Here is a 7,177-nt window from a genome sequence, read left to right on the forward strand (position 1 = left end):
AGGTTTCTAACCATGAGGGCCCACAGAACAAAGCTGGAGGCCTGGTACCAGACCCCAGAGTTACAGCACACAGACCAGGAGTGCTGAGCTCTTCCTTGGCCTACTAAAATCTTCCAGAAATAAACCCTGTCAACTGAATCTACCTTATGCCACAGTCAAACTTCCAAGGGCATCAAAGAAAATAAAAGCAAAAAACAACCCATCCAAAGGACAGCAATCTCGGAGATTAAAGAACATAATCCAACACAGATAAGAAAAAACCAGTAAGCCAGAGTGCCTTTTTGTCTCCAAACAACTATGCTAATTTCCCAGCAATGGTTTTTTACTGGGATGAAATGGCTGAAATGACAGAAATAGGTTTCAGAATATGGACAGGAACAAAGAACATCTACATTCAGGAGAAACTTGAAACCTAATCCAAGGAACCTAAGGAATACAATAAAATGGTACAGTTGATGAAAGATGAAATAGTCATTTTAGGAAGGAACCAAACTGATGTGATAGAGCTGAAAAACTCACCTCACAATAAAAACAGAAATCAGTATTGGGAAAATTGCTCAAACCCCTACAATTACGTGGAAATTAAACAACCTGCTCCTGAATGACTTTTGGGCAAACAAAGAAATTAAGACAGAAATCAAGAAATGCTTTGAAACAAATGAGAAAAAGATACAACATACCAGAATCTCTCAGACACAGCTAAAGCAGTGTTATGAGGGAAGTTATAGTGCTAAATGCCCACATCCAAAAGTTAGAAAGATGGAAAATTAACAACCTAATATCTAGGTTTTCTAGTTTGTGTGCATAGAGGAACTAGAGAAACAAGAGAAAACCAACCCTAAACCTAGCAGAAAATAAGAAACAACCAAAATCAGAGCTAACTGAGGGAAAATGAGATGCAAAAAAACATACAAAAGATCAACAAATCTGGGAGTTGTTTTTTTGAAAGAATAAATATCACTGATAGACCACTAGGTAGGCTAATAAAGAAAAAAGAGAGAAGATCCAAACAAACATAATCAGAATGACAAAGGGTACACTACTACTGAACTACAGAAATACAAAAACTTGTTTTTTTTTTTTTTTTTTTTTGAGATGTAGTTTTGCTCTTGTTACCCAGGCTGGAGTGCAATGGCATGATCTCAGCTCACTGCAATCTCTGCCTCCTGGGTTCAAGCAATTCGCCTGCCTCAGCCTCCCAAGTAGCTGGGACTACAGGCCAGTGCCACCACACCCAGCTAATTTTTGTATTTTTAGTAGAGACGGGGTTTCACCATGTTGACCAGGATGGTCTCAATCTCTTGACCTCATGATCCACCCATCTTGGCCTCCCAAAGTGCTGGGATTATAGGCGTGAGCCACCGTGCCCGGCCAGAAATACAAAAACTTTCATGGATTACTCTGAACACCCCTATGCACACAAACTAGAAAACCTAGAACAAATAGATACATTCCTGGAAACATATAATCTCCCAAGATTGAACCAGGAAAAAGTTGAATCCTTGGACAGACCAGTAATGAGATCCAAAATAGAGTAACTAATAAAAGATCTACCAACCAGATAAAGCCCAGGACCAGAGGGATTCACTGCTGAATTCTACTTGGTGTATAAAAAAGAGCTGGTACCACTCCTACTGAAAGTATTCCCAAAAATTGAGGAAGGACTCCTCCCTAACTCATTCTAGGAGGCCAGTATAGCATCATCCTGACACTAAAATCTGGCTGCAATACACACACACAAAAGAAAACGATAGGCCAATATTCTTGATCAACATAAATACAAAATTCCTCAACAAAATTCTAGCAAATCAAATCCTGCAGCACGTCAAAAAGCTAATCCACCACAATGAAGTAGGCTTTATCCCTGGAATGCAAGGTTGGTTCAACATATGCAAATCAATAAATGTGATTAATCACATAAGCAGAAGTAAAAACAAAAACCACATAATCATTTTAATAGATGCAGAAAACCCTTTCAATAACATTCAACATCACTTCATGTTAAAAACTCTCAACAACCTAGGCATTGAAGGAACATACCTCAAAATAATAAGTCATTTATGACAAATCCATAGCCAACATTATGCTGAATGAACAAAAGCTGAAAGCATTCCTCTTGAGAAACAGAACAAGAAAAAGATGCCCATTCTTACCACTCCTATTCATCATAGTACTAGAAGTCCTAGCCAGAGCAATCAGGCAAGAGAAAGAAAGAAAAGGCATCCAAATAAGAAAAGAAGAAGTTAAACTATCTCTATTTACAGATGACAGGATTCTATGTCTAGAAAACTCCATAGTCCCTGCCCAAAAGCTCCTAGATCTGATAAACAACTTTAGCAATGTTTCAAGATACAAAACTGATATACAAAAATTAGTAGCATTTCTATACATCGACAACATCCAAGCTGAGAACCAAATTAAGAATGCAATCCTATTCACAATAGCCACAAAAAAAATACCAAGGAGGCCAGGCATAGTGGCTCATGCCTGTAGTCCCAGCACTTTGGGAGGCTGAGGTCGGTGAATTATGAGGTCAGGAGATTGAGACTATCCGGGTAAGACAGTGAAACCCTATCTCTACTAAAAATACAAAAAATTAGCCAGGCATGGTGGTGCACACCTGTAGTCCCAGCTACTCGAGAGGCTGAGGCAGGGGAATTGCTTGAACCCAGGAGGTGGAGGTTGCAGTGAGCTGAGATCGTGCCATTGCACTCCAGCCTGGGTGACAGAGTGAGACTCAAAAAAAAAAAAAAAAAAAAAAAAAAAAAAAAAAGAATACCAAAGAATATAGCTAACCAGGGAGGTGAAAGATCTGTACAATGAGAATTACAAAACACTGCTCAAAGAGATCAGAGGTGATGAAAACAAATGGAGAAACATTTCATGCTCACAGATAGGAAAAATCAATATTGTTAAAGTGGATATACTGCCCAAAGCAATTTGCAGATTCAGTTTTATTCCTATCGAACTACCAATGACATTCCTCCCCGAATTAGAAAAAAAAGATTTTATAATTCATATGGAACCAAAAAATGAGCTCACATAGCCAAGGCAATCCTAAGCAAAAAGAACAAAGCTGGGAACATCATGTTACCCAACTTCAAACTATACTACAAGGCTACAGCAACCAGAACAGTATGGTACTAGTAGAAAAACAGACACATACACCAATGGAACAGAATAGAGAGCCCAGAAAGAAGGCCACACACCTATGACCATCTGATCTTTGATAAAGTTGACAAAAACAAGCAATGGGGAAATAACTCCCTATTCAATAAATTGTTCTGGGATAACTGATTAGCCACATGCAGAAGTTATGAAGCTGGACTCCTTCCACATATCATACACAAAAATCAACTCAACATGGATTAAAGACTTAAATGTAAAACCTAAAACTATAAAAACTCCAGAAGAAAACCCAGTGAATACCATTCTGGACATAGGTCTTGGCAAAGATTTTATCATGAAGATGCCAAAAGCAATTGCAACTAAACAGAACTGACAAATTGGACCTAAATAAACTAGAGCACTTCTGCACAGTAAAACAAACTATCGACAGAGTAAACAGACAACCTACAGAATGGGGAAAAATATTTGCAAATTACCTCTTTGACAAAGATCTAATATCAATAATCTATAAGAATCTTAAACAGATTGACCAGCATAAACCCAACAAGCCCGTTAAAAAATAGGCAAAAAACACAGAAACTTTTCAAAAGAAGACATACACAATGCAAACAAGCGTATGACAAAAAGCTCAATATCACTGGTCATTGGATAAACGTAAATAAAAACCACAATGAGATACCATTTCATACCAGTCAGAATGGCTATTACTAAAAAGGTGAAAAACATCAGACACTGGTGAGGTTGCAGTGAAAAGAAATGCTTATATACTGCTGGCGGGAATGTAAATTAGTTTAGCCATTGTAGAAAGCAATACAGCAATTCCTCAAAACAGAACTACCATTCGACCCAGAAATCCCATTATTAGATTTATACCCAGGAATAGAAATCATTCTAGCTTACAGACATGTGCACACATATGTTTGTTATAGAACTATTCACTATAGCAAAGGCATGGAATTAACCTGAATGCTCATCAACAGTAGACTGGATAGAGAAAATGTGGTACATATACACCATGGAATACTACACAGCCATAAAAAAGAATGAGAGTATATCCTTTGACTCAACATGAAGGGAGCTGGAGGCTACTATCTCAAGTAAACTAATGCAGGAACAGAAAACCAAATACCACATGTTCTCACTAATAAGTAGGAGCTAAACATTGAGTATACATGGACACAAAGAAGGAAACAGACACCAGGGCCTACCTGGGGTGGAGGATGGGAAGAAGACGAGGACTAATGAACTACCTGTTGGGTACTATGCTAATTACCTGTATGACAAAATACTTTGCACACTAAACCTCCATGATGCAATTTTTAAAATATAATAAACCTGCATATGTACTCCTGGACCTAAAATAAAAGTTAAAAAATAAATAAAAATAAATACTATCAGAGTTTAAAAATCTAGCAAGGTTTTAAGTTAAAATATCAATCTACCTAAATCAATTGTATTTCTATACACCAGCAATCAACAATATTAAAACAAAGTTAAGAAAAGAATTCCATTTAAAATAGCATCAAAAAGAATAAAATACTTAGGAAAAACTTTAACAGAAGAACCATAGGCTTTGTATGCTGAAAACCACAAAAGCATTCTTGAAAGAAATTAATGAAGACCTAAATAAATGGAAAGACAACCCATATTGACAATTGAAAGACTTAATAGTTTTAAAAATGGCAATACTCTCTAAACTGATTTACAGATTCAGTGTAATTGTTAACAAAATCTCAGCTGGCTTTTGTCCAGAAATTGACAAGATGATTCTAAAATTCATATGAAAGTATAAAAGAACCAGAATAAGCAAAACAGCCTTGAAAAAGAACTAAGTGGCCGGGCATGGTGGCTCATGCCTGTAATCCCAGAACTTTGGGAGCCCAAGGCGGGCAAATCACCTGAGGTCAGGAGTTCAAGACCAGCCTGACTCTACTAAAGAGAAACCCTGTCACTACTAAAAAAATAAAAAAATAAATAAATAAAAAATTAGCTGGGTGTGGTAGCACATACCTGTAATCCCAGGTACTTGGGAGGCTGACACAGGAGAATCACCTGAACCCGGGAGGCAGAGGCTGTGGTGAGCCGAGATCTCGCCATTGCGCTCCAGCCTGGGCAACAAGAGCAAAACTCTGTCTCAAAAAAAAAAAAAAAAAAAGAACTAAGTTGGACAACTCATTGGATGGCTCACACTACTTTATTTCAAAATTTACTACAATGCTATCATAATCATGGTGGCATGGCACTGGCATTTAAATAGACAGAGAGATCAATTAAATAGGTTTGAGAATCTAGAAATAAACTTTTATTTTTATGGTCAAATTTTTGACAACGGTACCAATACAACTCAGTAGTAGAAGGAATAATATTCAACAAATGCTGCTGTGATAACTGGATATCCACATACAAAAGAATGACGTTGTAACCCCACATCACACCATATTTAAAAGTTAATTCAAAATGGATCAAAGACCTAAATATAATAGCTAAAACAATAAAATTATTAGAAGTCACAGGAGTCAATCTTTGTGTCCTTGGAATATGTGATAGTTTGTTAGATATGATACCAGAGCACAAATGACAAAAGAGAAAAACAGATGTATTGAACTTCATCAAAATTAAAAACCTTTGGGTTTCAAAGGGCACCACTAACAAACTGACCACAGCCCAGAGAATAAAGAAAATATTTACCAATTATATAAACTATATGACACTGGACCATAGATTTGATCATGAATATAAAATTATCTCCTACAATTCAAGGTAAAATAACTGATATAAGATAAATGAAATAAAAAATAGGTAAAAGATTTAGAGAAACATATTTCTCCAAAGAATATATAGAAATATACAATAAGCACATGAAAAAATGTTCAATATCATTAATCATTAAGGAAATGCAAATCAAAATCCCAATGAGATACTACTTCCAACCCAGTATGAAAATAGTGTTGGCAGTGACGTGTAGAAATTATAACCCTCATATAGTGCTGGTAGGATTATACAATGGTATAGCCATTTTGGAAAAAAGGTTAACAGCTCTTCAATATTTTAAACTTATAGTTAACATATGATTCAGCAATCTACTCTTATGTAGGTATACACCCAAAAGAACTGAAAAACACATACCTACACAAAAACCTGAATCCCTATGTTCATAGCAGCATTACTCACAATGGCTGAAAAATGGAAGCAACTCAAATATCCATCAATTGATTAACGAATAACCAAAATGTGGTATATCCATATGACCAAATATTATTTGGCAATAACAAAAAGTGAAGCACTGATGTTTGCTACATCATGGATTAATTTTTAAAACATTATGCTAAATAAAAGAAACCAATCACAAAAGTGTGCCCATTATATAATTTCATTTATGAAAATGTTCAGGGGGCCGGGCGCGGTGGCTCACGCCTGTAATCCCAGCACTTTGGGAGGCCGAGGCGGGTGGATCACAAGGTCAAGAGATCGAGACCATCCTGGTCAACGCGGTGAAACCCCGTCTCTACTAAAACAACAACAAAAAAATTAGCTGGGCATGGTGGTGTGTGCCTGTAATCCCAGCTACTCAGGAGGCTGAGGCAGGAGAATTGCCTGAACCCAGGAGGCGGAGGTTGCGGTGAGCCGAGATCGCGCCATTGCACTCCAGCCTGGGTAACAAGAGCGAAACTCCGTCTCAAAAAAAAGAAAAAGAAAATGTTCAGAATAGGCAAATCTAAGACTGAAAGTAGATTAGTGTTTACCAGGAGCTGGGATAAAGTGGAATGGATAATGACTACTAATGAGTACAAAGTTCCTTTCAATGGTGATGATGTTTTGAAATTAGATAGTGTGACAGTTGCATAAATCTGTGAATATAATAATACTAACAACTTCTGAATTACATACTTTAAAAAGGTGAATTTTATATTATGTCTCAATAACACTGTATTTTGTTTTGTTTTTTGTTTAGATGGAGTCTTGCTCTATCCCAGGCTGGAGTGCAGTGACACTATCTTAGCTCACTGCAACTCCGTCTCCCAGGTTCAAGCCATTCTCATGCCTGTAA

Source organism: Cebus imitator, unplaced genomic scaffold, assembly GCF_001604975.1.
Source record: "Cebus imitator isolate Cc_AM_T3 unplaced genomic scaffold, Cebus_imitator-1.0 Scaffold88, whole genome shotgun sequence".
NCBI classification, from domain to species: Eukaryota; Metazoa; Chordata; class Mammalia; order Primates; family Cebidae; genus Cebus; species Cebus imitator.